Source organism: Pecten maximus, chromosome 11 (assembly GCF_902652985.1).
Source record: "Pecten maximus chromosome 11, xPecMax1.1, whole genome shotgun sequence".
Lineage (NCBI taxonomy): Eukaryota > Metazoa > Mollusca > Bivalvia > Pectinida > Pectinidae > Pecten > Pecten maximus.
The window spans coordinates 34901769-34919032 of NC_047025.1; positions in this window are offsets into that span (position 1 = coordinate 34901769).

Below are 17264 nucleotides of genomic sequence, written 5' to 3' on the forward strand. Positions count from 1 at the left end.
GAATTAAGAAGATGTATTTTAATACCGTTGGAACCAAAATTTTGTGTTAATTAGATACATTTCTATGCCGTATTTACCATTTGTTGATGTTCATAAAATATATTTCTATGCTGTGGGTACTATTTGGCGATGTTCATAAAACATATTTCTATGCTGTGGGTATCATTTGTTGATGTTCATAAAATATATTTCTATGCTGTGGGTATCATTTGTTGGTTTAAAAGAGATTTATTTCTATACCGTTGGAACCATAGATTTGTGTTAATGTGGTACCATTTTTTAGTGTTAAGATTATATGTTTAATGCTGTGGGTACAATTTTTGATGTAAGAAGATACATTTCTAAGCCGCGGTTACCATTTGATGCATTTGTTTGAGAAGCAGTGTATACTCCCTCGGTGATTTAGCATTGAGAATTTGTCAGCAACCTTGATTGGCGGTGATCGTGTTTGTTTCAAATCGAGATCGAGGTGTTAATTAAGCTGATTATCCTAACAAAGAATGGAGGGTAAATGTAAATTTTCATATTACCCCTTCGACCGTTATGAGTATGTGTCACTGTGTAAATATGTCTAACAACATTTGAAAATGGAATGCGATGTTATCGATACTTGTTTTCAAATGTTTATGTAAGATTTCCTCATAGATTTGACCTTAACCTTTTTAACGCCAAAAGGGTAAGACAAATATTTTGTTATGATGATTTCTTTTTAATTTTCATTAATGGGCATGACAAATTTTGTTTTGAGTTTTTATTTAAATATGTTCAAATGAATCAAATCAAGCATGAATATTGATTCCTTGCAAATTACCAAATATCAAATTGTGTAATATCACAAATTCTAAAAATTCACCTGAGCATTTTCACCCAAAATCACTCATTCTAAACAGTTGGAGAAGCAATAAAATGAAATGAAACAGAAAATATTAATGTTATCATTTCATTTGGAACAACAAGCCAAATCACAAAACGATGAGCCCAAATTCCCAGCATCCCTAATTTGTGACGTCACTGGGGCGTAATCTCCCAATGACATTCTGTACATGAAGGGAATGTTGAGATGTCCAATATGTGAACGAATCATTTACCTAGTTTGATTAAAGTTAGACTGATACTCTAAACTCAAAACCTTATAAAATGATATATGGAGGACGCCATTATCGCCATCATCGCTGTACCAGTCACATCATAGTATATCTATGCGACTTCGTCCAAGGCAAGAAAAACTTCAAGATAGTGTACAATTGATACATATTTAGAACTTAAGTAAACATTTACATTTCAATTAATATATAAATGATTTTGTTGTAAATAAATGTGTTCAGCAGTCTATTAACGGAGTGATGTCAATTACAGTTAGTTTTCCTGACCAAGTTTATAAAACAAACTGATAATATAGAGGTTATATTTAATACCACAAACAGTACTTGATTATGTCAAAGCAACATTTGATATGACTAATAATGAATGCTCAATTGTTTGTTGGATATATAGCTACACATGTTTCATTTAAATACATGGCTATGCACATGTTTATGTGTACTGAAACATATAATCTATCTTCATAACACTATACCATACAGACAACGGTATGGAGATACAATTGCTTTGCTTGTCTATGGACTTGTTAAAACATTTAAGTAATTCATAGGTATTGTGGTGGTAGCTACAGGCAGGCACTTGCTAGGCTAACCAATTACTAATTAGAACCTCTATGTGAACATGATGTGTTATTTCAATGGCAAACAGTTCTTACCTCAGAATGCACATGCATGTTTGGAATATTAGCCCTACTGTAAATTTTAGAGTTTCGTCAATTTTCGCACAGTCAAAATTAACAACATAGTCAAATGTCATGGTCAGTCAACCAAAGGGTAGTTATTCGTGGAGGATTTCATTTGATACATATCTAACAACATACAAAGTCTCCAAATACAAAACCGTATGTATGCCTTACTGCCAAAAAGAAAAGCACACAATGTCCCAAATGCACTTGATGGTACCAACATCTCTGTTGTCGAACAGTGAACAGTTCTAGACCTCATTTTCGATTCGAAATTCTTTCATATCACACATAAAGTATATAAATGATAAGTGTTCCAAGCCGTAGAACATCATACGGGTCCTTTCTCATACCGATTGGGGAGCGGACCGTGAAATGCGCTTGCGCATGTACAGATCACTTATTCGAACAAAACTGGATTACTGCTCTATGATATTTTAGTTAGCGCGCTGATCGTAAAGTAATTGTTTTTATACGTTAGAGAAAATAATTCGAATGTGCATACACTGCCACAAATGATTGGAGTTGTGAAGTTGTCATTTTGTTGTAAAATATTAATCGATTCGTTGTTTGTATTTAATGTACAGAGTGTTAATACATGTACTTGACTTCAAATTCTAAAATTATAAATGTTTCTGTCATGTCACCTTTTGAGAGTGTAAAAATCATTGTGCATTCCTTTTTCCACTTTTAATACCTGAGAATCGCAATTTCATTAAAATTAGATTTGTACTTCTTCATTCTATGTGGTCCATTTTCTGGAAAATTTGTTCGTCGTTTAGATTTATCTATAGGCTTTGACATACTGTTTTCAAAACAATTTCTCCGTGATTCAGATAAGACCATTGCTTGCTTACACTGAAGTCCAAAATTCAGTACCGACAACATTTCCAAGGATGTTCACTGCCAGTGCACATCGTGAATTTGAACGAGCTGTTTCGACGTCTCCACTACAAATCTTATTTCGGGCCTGCAATTTTGAAATAATACATCATTAAGAACGTAGAGGTAGAACTATAAAGTGCAATTACATGGAGATAAACATACCGCAGCTTCACAAAACTCAAACATTTACCATCTTAAGGAGGAATATCAAACAGAGGTGTCAAGAAGAGAAATGAGAGAGGGGTAACAAGGAGAGAAACGGGAGGGGAGAAAGAGGAATCAAGAATAGAAAATAGAGAGGGGGTGTTAAGGAAATGAGAGAGCAGTCAAGGGGAGAAATGAGAGAGTTGGATTCATAGAGGGAAAGCAGATAGAGGTGTCAAGGAGAGAAATGAAAGAGGGGTGACAAGGAGAGAAATGGGAGGGGAGAAAGGGTAACCACGGACAGAAAAGAGAGAGGGGGTGTCAAGGAAAGGAGAGAGAGCAGTCAAAGGGAGAAATGAGAGAGGGGTGACAAGGAGAGAAACGGGGGAGATAGGTATCAAGGATAGAAAAAAGAGAGAGATGTCAAGGAAAGGAGAGATAAAGCAGTCAAGGAGAGAAATGAGAAAGGGGGTTTCATAGAGGGAAAGCAGATAGAGGTGTCAAGGAGAGAATCGAGAGAGGGAGATGTCAAGTAGAGGGAGAACTGTCAAGGAAAGAAATGAGAGAGGGTTGTGAAGGAGATATACGAGAGATGGGTGTCAACGAGTAAAACGACAGAAAAAGTTAAACAGAATAGCAAACGAAAGGAAAGATAATGCAAAAAAACAATTGTCGCAATTAAAGAAACTATCCGGACGAACAGAGGCGACATCCGCTCTTTCACCAGAAGACGAATATACTGCATTCAGTGATGCCAAGCAGACAATATCTTTCCCTGGTCCAGCATCATACATATATTGTTGTTTATCAAATATATACATATGTGTTAGACACTGTTGAAATAAATCATATTAAAAGATGTATTTTTAGGATTATTCTTTGATTTAAGATAGCGAAGGATGTGTTGATGCTACAGCGGATACGTTATTGCCTGTATCAATTCACGCAGAACTATCTATGAACCGTGTAGTATATATGCTATAGAAAATAAATGCTATACACTGTATGTGTATAACGCTGTAAGAGTCGGCTTATTTTGTTCCCTGTATGTTTTTTCCGATGTCATCTGGAGGGTGCGGATAACACCTACGCTATCCCATATGAATTTTGATCATAAGAGGCGGCTTAAAATGTGGCTTCGTGCATTTTCTTTTGTTACTTCTGTTTTGAGGACAGTGACGATTAATCCACTGCCCACCTCTACATGATATGATATGACATAATAAAGTATGATATAATATATATGATATGATATAGTATGATGTAAAATATGATATGATATGATTCAGGTATGATATACTATAACTAGTTTTATAAAAGAATAGTTAAATGACATCTGTTGAAATCCATGCATAACAATTACTCTACTAATATATATATAAGTTAAAGTGACGTGGTATCCTACTTACCTGTAAATTGTCCGTGAGTCGGTTATCTGTAGTTATTGAACAACATGTGTAATGGTAATAGTAAAGTGAAAATCCATGTGACTGCATCAGCAGAGATGTCTGTTCATATTGTTGTTGAGGATCTGCAGACATTTAAAAAAATGGCAAAACGACATCTTTTTTTTCTAAATGACTCTTTACATCATAAATATGACATTATCACAACAAATATTTACGATGTCATAAATAAAACCATTACCTTTACTAACTAATCATTGGGATTTCTCTAGTATTATTGTACATAAATGATAGTCTATACTAGAAAGAATACAGCTAACTCATAATGTACGTATCAGTAATATATGTTATTATTTTATCATTCTTTAAAATACAAAAAGAAGAGGACAAACTAAATAGTGCGAATTTCTTTGATATGTTTGTCCTATGTAATTCCGTGTCCACTTACAAGGTCGCTGTAGTAAGGTCAAGGAACAATAGTTTAATGATCTTTTTGTGTCCATCTTGTCCAATATATAAGTCATCCGGATTAGAAAGCGGTATAAACAAATGGAATAACTTAGATATAATTATGATCACAAATATTTTGGTTTATTTTAATACAGTTTGTCACAAACAAGGCTTATAAGGATAGGGCACAAGTTTTCCTAACTTAATAAAAGGATCTCTACAAATATTTTACCTTTCTGAGTAAGCATTATTTTGACCCAACCAGATATTGGATCCATTGAGAATGTCTCCAGGAAATCTGACCAATCACAAGCATTGTTTTATGCGTCCTTTGGTTTGTTTGACGAAACCACAGAACACATAGCATGCCAATACATAGCCGCTGTATTCTCGATATGCCATTTCTATTCACTGAAAAGGAGAGTCCGATTTGAAAAGAAGCATTTTGATAAGTCGTTAAAATGTAAATATTTATATGAAATCGGCGATTGCCAGAACCGTGTTGACAGGTCAAACGAGTTAAATGGTTCAATTGTTTAATTAAATTGAAGCCTTCATAAGTATATACATAGAAACATTTATTTCAGCAACATATATACAATATATAAGCCAATAGTTACGGTGGATTAAACAATAGGCATAACTGGTGACGGGAACATAGATAAATTTATTTAACCGTGCTTTTTCTTTCAAATAGTAGTAATAAACAACCGATCAAGAACACAGTCGGACGACAGACGGTAAAACCACGAGTTATAGTATCATGGTTGTCTTCATTCTGCTTCAAATCACATCATTTTATTGAATTATATATAAACTAGCTGATCAATAGCTAGTCAATAGATGGTCAATAGCTGGTCGATAGCTAGTATTGGTCAATAGCTATTAGTTACGTTGTGACATAATTTAGGTATATCTATTTTTGTCTTCACTGCACAATTATAATAAAGAAAAGTTTTTAATATCATGTGCTGACCCATCTTCGCTAGCCAAGACTTCTGATTACGTTACACTCCACGTTCGTGGAGTGTAACGTAATCAGAAGCCTTGGCTTGCGAAGATGGTGCTGACCCGGCTCACTTCTTCATTGAAGTGGCCGCGTTTATTCAAAAATTTTAATTCAAAATTATCATTTTCGTTTGGTTTTTTTTTCCTTTTGATGTATGATGAAATAATATTTTTCTGAGATGGAACAATTTTTTTACAAAGGCAAATAGGCAAAGGTGAGCGGAATAAAGAATTATCCACCATTACACAAATATATATATATAAATTTCTCTCGGTACAACTACGACAGGATTCAAATCTTTATCTTCGGATCACCAACACATAGTGTACATGATACATTGTTCTAATAAATAGATAAAGATGTTAAATAAGGCCTGGCAAACATCTATTTTATGACCCCTAGTCTAGTAACATATTTCAACTCCGATAGAAAATTGCGGTTGCGTTGTCCGATGAGACATATCTAGTCTAGATTCTTTTCAAATAAACAAATAATAACATTATTTAATAAAATCCTCATGAAAAACGGCAATGTAGTTTGTTGCAACTTGCCTTCAACGGTTACTCAGAATAACATGCTGACACTGTCGTCGACAAACACGTGTAATGTCAAAACAAACAACACTGCCAACAAATCGGCATCCAAAGTCGCTTTTCACGGCAGTCTGAACACAATGTTCAGTGGGAATATTCACGGTGGAACATTTCACATCTCCATAAACTCCCGCGAGGACGAGGATAAACACAAAGCAGTGAAAAGGCGCCGTACAATGGTTCTGTACGACAGCGACAGCGAATAGACATTTGTACAACGAAGCCTCCATTATCGCGCCAAGTGACGTCACGGCTTCGTCACATATAGCTTAGAAACACAAATGACGAAGGAAGACAACCTTTTGACTCGTGCCCTGACTGGGCCTCGAACTCACGATCTACGGCACCCAATCATCTAGCCAGAAATATCCGCAGCCTATACCGCTGCGCCACATCGGCGTTCTTAGAAAAACATTTCAATGGCACAGTGATGGTTAAAGGATATCGGGCCGACCATCACTGTGCCATTGAAACGTTCTTTTTCTAAGAACGCCGATGTGGCGCAGCGGTATAGGCTGCGGATATTTCGAGTTCGAGGCCCAGTTATGGCACGAGTCAAAAAGTTGTCTTCCTTCGTCATTTGTGTTTCTAAGCTATATATATATATAACATGCACGATGAGACATGTACAAAGAAACTTGTTACATAATAAGCATATGATATTCTACATCAAGATAGGGAGGGATGGGAGGGTAAGCAAAGAATGTCAAAATCAAATGTGAAATAATTTGAGTGGCAAAACAAAGATGGCGATCGACGATTTTTTCTTCTTCTGGTGGCAGGATGCCTTGTGGTGTTGACCAATGAGAGATGACCTTTAACTTATGACCCGGATGTTATGATACCATAAATGGCATGTACAGGGGGCGCTGCTAAATTAGCCCGCTAAGTTAGAGAAAATTAAATCAAAGTGCCATGCAGTTTACAAAAATGCGTTTGTTTTTACAAACTTTTTTTGTGAGTGTTATGAAATGGAAATGTTTTTCAATGACGTTACGGTAAAAAAAGAGTCATCTCCCTTTAAATACACAACCCATTTCTTTAGTCACCTTCAGAGAAAATTTATGTAAGCCTGTTACTTGACTTGTAAAATTTATGTCTATAAAATTTGTATAGATTATGATATAAATTATAAAATTATCAATAGTATATTAATGAAAACAGCAATTGATCACATTATAGCATCAACTCATTCGCGTTTTGAAACTTTTCTGAAACCACGCCTAACACGATTTAATATGATACATAATGGACGCATACTAGGAACATCCATGTCCATGAATTAAATAAGTATAAAAGATTTATTCACACACTGGGAGACAAAGGAGAGTTATTAGAGAAAGGGTCTCTGTAAGATTGAGAGTTCTTATGAAAGAGAGTTTTTCAAAGAGTCTTTGACAGAAGCAGACAGAATATCAGATCTCATGATCAGGATTTGACAGTAAAATGAAATGCAATTCAATTAAACATTGTTTACAGATTTGTAATTGCATAATAATCTAATGACTGTATATTCGTTAAAAACGTAACTAAGTAAAAAAAAATGACAAGGTATCAACACGATTGGATTGACATGCAGAACCATAAGTTATAATGACTGTTTAATTGATAGGAAGGTCTGGGGTATAACATGTGTATTATCAGATTAAAACTTGTTAAAAAGATCATAATCACTGAGTGTAGAATTAAATGAAAAATAGTAAAACGAAAAAAAGGAAGTTCATTATCCAATGAATTGCAGGTTTAGTATTTGTTTTGGATACTCCTTAACATGTCCGTGCGATTTCAAGCACATTTTAAAACAATCTAAATTCTATGAGAAAAGAAAAACAACAAAAACACACAAAAATACTTTTGCGATCCAAACAAGAACCTGATAACGCGTTTTATGTTTTTTTTGATAAAGACATATGGCTCTAATCCATTTAAACCTGTTTTATCGTGGTTATTTGTTAATTAATGATGCTAGCTCTTATTGGATTTTTGTTGGGGGGGGGAGGAGGGGGCGGGAGTCAGTAGCTTGTGAATGTCTTAGTTCTAGATCGCACATTGTTTGTTGAAATGTTATTTTACGTACCAAATACCGGTTCATGTAGTAATGTGTATAATACGCATGGATATGTCTATTCTCGCGTCTTATATAAACATCAATACAGCTATGACATACAATCCGGTGGGAATTCTTAACAGGGAAGTAGGCAGTTGTTTAATAATAACTCATACTGATTGGGAATAAAAGCGGTTCATCATACTTATCAAACCGTTCATATCTGGATGCACTCGTGATGGTAATGTCTAAAAATAAACCTATCAAATCACTAATGTTGTAACGTTCAGAGATTAACAATTAACACTTTAGATTTGCCCTGAAATATATCTCTCTTTCTTGTTGAACCTTTTCATGTAAGATTACCTTTAAATTCTAACGAATGTATGAAGCTATAACTGTGCCAAGATTGGATATCAGTAAAGTATATTCACAAATGACATTTACGTAACTTGTGTGAATCATTTATTATACAAACAGTCTATTTTTTCTTGAGCACTAGATCTTTTCTTCTTCGAACTTCCTGATTGTACGCACGACTGCACTTTACCTTGTTATATCAATACCTGATTTGTATAATGGCGCTATTTTTGGTAAGTAACATAACCAAGTATCTTAAAGTTGAATATATATCAATAAAGGAATACGGGTCCTCAATTGCAAAATATTAATAGTTTATGGTTGATTCAATTGTTAGATTTGGGTAGGTTACTTTGTTTAAACTGCAGATGCTATCAACGTGGTACATTGTCAACGGTATGTGTAACAAGGAAGATGAAAAAGTTCTAAACAAAGATCATATTACACATATCTATTTCTCATTGTATCTACGGGAATCCCACATACACATTGAGTATAGAAACACCTCGCAGTGGACCATTTCGGTGTACGGTCAAAGCAATTTTTTTTTTTTTTTTTTTTCTAAAAAATATATATACATATTTTTTTTTTTTTTTCACAATCCGGAACTAATGTTCATATAGGCTTCTGGATTTTTAATCTACTTCCTGTTTCCGGTATCACTTAAGACTGTAAGCAGGGTAGGCCTGTTACCTGAATATCGATTTTAACTATGTTTGCTGTTGTGAAACATGAAAATATAGGATGTGACTGTATTGTGAGTGGTTTGGATGGTTCTCTCTGGCACGACTACACTGATAGTATTAACTTCGAGTATGGGTAATATCAAAATTCTCTCCATGAATGTAAGGGGACTGTACTCTGACAAGCACAAGAGACGGGATGTGTTTCAGTGGTTTAAACAGAAACAGGCAGATATTGTTTGTCTTCAAGAAACACATTGTACCAGTAACGTAGAAAAATATTGGGAAAGAGAATGGGGATATCGTTGTGTATTTAATAATTTAAATTCACGGTCTGCAGGAGTTGCCATTTTATTTAAAAACACTTTTGAGTACACTATTCACGGAAGTAGATTAGATACAGCTGGCCGGTTCATTATTCTAGATATGACCATTAACAAGAGTAGACTAATACTGACTTGCATATATGGGCCAAATCTTGATACACCTGAATTCTTTGAAAATATAAACGCAACTTTAGGGGGTTGGGAAGGTTTACCTATGATTATATGTGGAGACTGGAATACAGTTCAAGATAAGAATATTGACACTTATAATATAATCAGAAATAATAATCCGAAGTGTCAAGAAGTTATAAAACATATTATTGAAAATTTTGATCTTGTAGACCCATGGCGAAATTTCAACCCAGAGCAAAAAACTTTTACTTGGCGACAAAAAACACCTTTCAAGCAAAGCAGGTTAGATTATTTCTTGATAACAAATGACTTATTCACTAAGACTAAAGCTGCACTTATTCTTCCAGGATATAGAACAGACCATTCTTGTATTTCCTTAGAAATAAACTTGGACAATACACAGAGAGGAAGGGGCTATTGGAAACATAACACTAAATTGTTGGGTGATATAGAGTATGTTAGGTTAGTTAAAAATTGTATTAGTGAAACTTTAGGAGAATACATTACTAGTGGTGACTTGCAGGATCTGGAGAATGCAACTTTTCGTGTAAATTATCAACTACTTTTTGAAATTTTGAAAATGAAAATACGTACTCTGACTATTTCTTACTCTGGAAATAAAGCACGAAATATAATTAAACAGGAGAACATTTTAGAAACAGATATTGCAAAGTTAGAATTATTAGTTAATGAAAACCCTTCTAGACAAAATTTAGCTGAAATAGAAAATAAGAAAATACTTCTAGAAAACATACGAAAAGAAAAAATAAACGGAGTTATGTTTAGATCCAAAGCCACTTGGTATGAGGATGGTGAAAGAAATTCAAATTATTTCTGTAACTTAGAAAAAAGAAACTATGTAAATAAAACAATTTGTGAATTAGTAACAGATTCCGGTAATGTGCTTGAGGATATGGATGAAATTTTAAAGGAAGAAGCAAATTTTTTTAACAAATTGTATAAGTCTAGTGATAGGGAGCTGCAGGACACGGACAGCTCAGAGTTTTTTAATCATATGGTAAAGCTAAGTGCAGAACAAAAAGCGAGTTGTGAGGGTTTTTTGAAAGTAGGTGAACTATTCTTAGCTTTAAAAAATATGAAAAATGGGAAAAGTCCAGGGTCTGATGGTTTTGGGGCAGAATTCTATAAATTCTTTTGGAAAGATTTAGGAACTCTTCTTTGTAGATCAGTTAATTATGCATATGAATATGGTAAACTTTCAGATTTTCAATGTCAAGGTATTATTACATGTTTGCCAAAAGAGGGAAGGGATAGAAGATATATAAAAAATTGGAGACCAATATCCCTATTAAATGTAGATTACAAAATAGCAGCAGCAGCCATTGCTAATAGAATAAAGCCATTATTACCTCACATAATTAGTAATACACAAACAGGGTTTATCAAGGGTAGGTTTATAGGGGAAAACACACGACAACTTTATGATATTATGCAACTTTTAGAAGAACAAAACATACCAGGATTATTATACATGATTGATTTTGAGAAAGCTTTTGACTCCATAGAGTGGGATTTCATAGATAAATCGTTAGAAAGTTTTAATTTTGGAGAATCAATAAGAAGATGGTTTCAAACTTTATATAAAAATTCAAAAAGTTGTATTATTAATAATGGACATATGTCAGATTTTTTCAGTCTTCACCGTGGTTGTCGTCAAGGTGACCCATTATCTCCCTACATTTTTATCATAGGTGTGGAAATTCTATCATTAGCTCTAAAAGCCAATCCAGATGTAAATCCACTTAAAATCTTAGGAAAAACCTTCCTTTTAGGTCAATATGCAGATGATGCCTATATGCTGTTAGATGGATCTAGTCAATCTTTATATGCCACAGTTGAAACATTAAAACTTTTCTCTACCACATCAGGTCTGAAAATAAATACTACGAAGTCTAATGTATACTGGCTAGGCAGCAAAAAGTTTTCAGGAGAAAGAATTTGTGAGGATTTAAACTTATCATGGTCTACACAGAACTTTAAATTACTAGGAATCATCTTCTCTTTGAACTTGGAAGATATGGAAAGACTCAATTATAATAATAGATTAAAAGACACAGAACGAAAACTTAGATTTTGGGCTAAAAGAGATCTCTCATTAATTGGTAGAGTAACAGTGATTAAATCTATCATTATTCCTACATATATTCATTTATTCAGTTCTATTCCAAACCCTTCACCAAATATTATTAAAAAGATCAACAGCATACTATATCAATTCATTTGGAATTACAAAGTTGAAAAAATTAAAAGAGACACATTGATTGGTCTATTAGAGGATGGAGGGCTTAAAATGATTCATATAACTTCTTTTATCAAATATTTGAAATTAAAATGGTTGAAAAGACTACTTGACATTGGAGAGGCACCCTGGAAATCACTAGTATCTTACATTTTGCCTATAGATCCAAATATCACAGTTCAATTGAATTCAGATATACTAAAAAAAGTAGGAAAACAGATAAAAAATAAGTTTTGGAAAGATGTTATTTTTGCACTAGTAGATGTTCAAAATAAACCACAAACCTTAGAGGAATATCTAAATGAAGATTTGATCAACTTTCTTCCTTTCAATGAAATTAATCAAGGTATTAGATGGAAACAATTTGGGCTTAATAAAGTTATAGATCTTTTTCAAAATGGGATAGTAAAAAAATGGCCAGAGGTACATCATATCCAGGGATTAGGATTTTTACAGTTTTATGCACTAGTTAATAAAATCAATGGAGAATGGAAAGCGGAATATAGAATAAGAATTGCACAGGGGGAAAATATAGAGGTTTGTGAAACTAATAGTATAATTCATCAAATAAAATTCACTGATAACTTGAAATTCCTATATGAAAAACTTGTGAAGTCAGTTTTTAAAAAACCTATTAAAAGTCAAGAAAAGTGGAAAATGAAATTAGATTTAAGGGATAATTTTGACTTTGACACATATTCATCTGTATTTAATTACACACGAGAAACTAAACTACAAGCTTCTCAATTTAAGATTCATCATAGAATATTAGCAACAAAATCCTTTCTTTTTAAAATAAACATTGAAAATGATAATTTGTGCTATTTTTGTAGTAGAGAAGAAGAATCACTGGAACACATCCTATATAGCTGTTACTTCTCAAATGAATTATTGCAAGAATTTATTGTATGGTATTGTGAGAATGATGATGTTGAAAATAACTTAACCTTAAGTATAACTGATGTTATATTTGGAAATATAAGATTTAAGCAAAGGTTGAATCACTTTTTGTTATTACTAAGATACCATATTTATGCAAGTAAGTGGAAAAACACCCATCCATCATTTCAGATATGCAAATTTTATTTTATTCAAGTCATCAAATTAGAGAAATATATTGCAGCAAAACAAAACAGAAATCAGGCATTTCAGGAAAAGTGGGGATCATTTGCTGAAATATTAAATAATTAAATTGTAAATCATGTAAGAGTACTCTCCCTTTACGATTTTAAACACTTTGTACCTGTTTATTCTCAAATAAAAAAACAAATCATATTTGCCATTAGTTTAGTGGCATTAATACTTCTGTGTGGGCATACTTTCAAGTAAATCATATTTTATACATATCCACTTAATGAATATACTAACAGGTTACAAAAGTGACTTTTAAGTTTTAACCTCATACTCAAGCGACTGAGGGCCAATGCCAGGGGGGAACCAATCCGAACCAGTTGTACTTTGCCACAGATTTTCATTTATTTATATTATATTTTTAATATGAAATTTGTTTATGTAATAGATATAACTGAGTGGATAAATGAAGGAGGTATAGAATGAATGAGTGATGAATGCAGTATAGGATGAGTATGATATATATAATGAATGAATGACTGAATGAATTACGTGAATTACAGAATGAATAAATAATTTCAAAATAAATGAATGAATGGATGAAAAATGAATGGATGAATAATGAATGAATGGATGAATGAATGATTGGTACATTGTACTATATTGTATGTTGAATGAGAGCCCTCTTACATGAGGACCTATTTGTTCGGACACTGATCCCAGGGTCCCAACATTGGCAGTGGTCTTCATGCATAAATGTCTGGGAAATAAAAGTATTTTGTACCCTAAAAAAAAAAAAAAAAAAAAAAATAATGATAATATAGCGTTTACAAATATACATTTAAACAATAATATATGCAACCTATAAAAAATGTGTCAACAAAGTCTGAATTTCATCCGAACTTATTGAAATTATATGGATAGATACATTTAATTTATTAAGAGAACACTGTTTATAGCTAAAATAATGCAAGATTATCACATCTGTATCGGAAATATGACAACGATACACGTACATAAATGTGATTACAAAGAGTAATTATTATCAATTATCATAATATGAATCTAAAACTGGAAATATAATGCTTGCCAATAACATAGCGAACACCATTTTCATACTGGAACTATACATAAAATTATGCATTTATACTGCAATATGTTTGATATAGAAATACTACATATTTAAAGGTATTCAAACAAAAAGTTTGAAATATTACTAATCTAGCTAGTATCGGTCTATAGACGACCATAAAGTATGGCTCAGACACGCGGAAACCAATAATATGTAGCTAGCTTAGTTTGTACGAAAAAATATATGTACATAATTTATCACGAAACAAATTTTGACAATATTTGATGCTTACAAAATTGCTTTTATAGCAGTCTAGATCACCATATTAAAAGTATAACTCCGACACGGGGAAACTGAGACTGAATATACAAATGATAGTAAACACCAGGGTTGTTTACGTTTTCGGTGATATTTTGCCCTCTTTTATCAGTTAGAGTCTATATTTAAGCGTTCTGTTAAATAACCAATTTTATAATATTGTACAACTTATGGTTTAAAATAAGTATATTGGATATGTTATTTTGGTAAAATGTTCTATGACTGTAATAGCTTGGTCTTAATATTGCTTATATGATACCATGTTAGATATATAATATTTACTATGATTGTAATGTAATTATGGAATATTTAATGTAAAACTAGTTCAGAAGAAATGGATTTGTAACAGCTTGTATGTATTATTGCGAATACTGTTAAATCAAAGGAAATAAAAACATGATTTGATTAATAAAAAAAAAAAAAAAAAAAAAGCAATCCAACAGGCCTTGTGTGAAACACAAAATACGGATAATGTTTTTTATAAAAATATTGGCATTCAAAACAATAGTAAATGACATAATGTTAAGTTTAGACCCGGTGTTTGAGTGACTTTTTCTTTGATATGACACGTGGCGATCAGTGTAAAAAAAACAATCATACTGAGTATTACTGAACTTCAACATGCTCCTTACCGACCACCATAACACTGCAAATGAATGATAACGTTTAAAACTTCATATGTAACATTACAAAGCCGTAGACGTACAAAATTTATAAGCTGACTAAGTTCATTTTTTTATTGCGAAACAAGATTAATTACATCAACCTATTAACTTGGTATGTAACATTTTATTACAAATATACGGACATATAAACCTATAAACTTGATATGTAGCATTTTATTACCAATCCACAAACATATACACATATTAACGGGACACGAATACGACAGTACGGGTACAACCTCACAGACATCAACAGACATTAGCGACCTCGCAGGCATCAACAGTCATTAGCGACCTCACAGACATCAACAGTCATTAGCGACCTCATAGACATCAACAGTCATTAGCGCCCTCATCAACATCAACAATCATTAGCAACCTCACAGACATCAACAGTCATTAGCAACCTCACAGACATCAACAGTCATTAACAATCTCACAGACATCAACAGTCATTAGCGACCTCACAGACATCAACAGTCATTAGCGACCTCACAGACATCAACAGTCATTAGCGACATCACAGACATCAACAGTCATTAACGACCTCACAGACATCAACAGTCATTAGCGACCTCACAGACATCAACAGTCATTAGCGACCTCACAGACATCAACAGTCATTAACGACCTCACAGACATCAACAGTCATTAGCGACCTCACAGACATCAACAGTCATTAGCGACATCACAGACATCAACAGTCATTAACGACCTCACAGACATCAACAGTCATTAGCGACCTCACATACATCAACAGTCATTAGCGACCTCACAGACATCAACAGTCATTAGCGACCTTACAGACATCAACAGTCATTAACGACCTCACAGACATTAACAGTCATTAGCGACCTCACATACATCAACAGTCATTAACAACCTTACAGACATCAATAGTCATTAGCGACCTCACAGACATCAACAGTCATTAGCGACCTCATGGACATCAACAGTCATTAGCGACCTAACAGACATCAACAGTCATTGGCGACGTCATAGACAACAACAGTCATTACCGACATCACAGACATCAACAGACATTAGCGACCTCATGGACATCAACAGTCATTAGCGACCTCATTGACATCAACAGTCATTAGCGATGTCAGAGACATCAACAGTCATTAACAATCTCACAGACATCAACAGTCATTAGCGACCTCACAGACATCAACAGTCATTAGCGACCTCAGACATCAACAGTCATTAGCGACCTCACAGACATCAACAGTCATTAGCGACCTCATGGACATCAACAGTCATTAGCGACCTAACAGACATCAACAGTCATTGGCGACGTCATAGACAACAACAGTCATTAGCGACATCACAGACATCAACAGACATTAGCGACCTCATGGACATCAACAGTCATTAGCGACCTCATTGACATCAACAGTCATTAGCGATGTCAGAGACATCAACAGTCATTAACAATCTCACAGACATCAACAGTCATTAGCGACCTCACAGACATCAACAGTCATTAGCGACCTCACATACATCAACAGTCATTAGCGACATCAGACATCAACAGTCATTGGCGACCTCATAAACATCAACAGTCATTAGCGACCTCATTGACATCAACAGTCATTAGCGACCTCACAGACATCAACAGTCATTAGCGACATCAGACATCAACAGTCATTGGCGACCTCATAAAGATCAACAGTCATTACCGACCTCACAGACATCAACAGTCATTAGCGACATCAGACATCAACAGTCATTAGCGACCTCATAAACATCAACAGTCATTAGCGACCTCATTGACATCAACAGTCATTAGCGACCTCACAGACATCAACAGTCATTAGCGACATCAGACATCAACAGTCATTGGCGACCTCATAAAGATCAACAGTCATTACCGACCTCATTGACATCAACAGTCATTAGCGACATCACAGACATCAAGTCATTAGCAACCTCACATACATCAACAGTCATTAGCGACCTCATAGACATCAACAGTCATTAACAACCTTACAGACATCAACAGTCATTAGCGACCTAACAGACATCAACAGTCATTAGCGACCTCACAGACATCA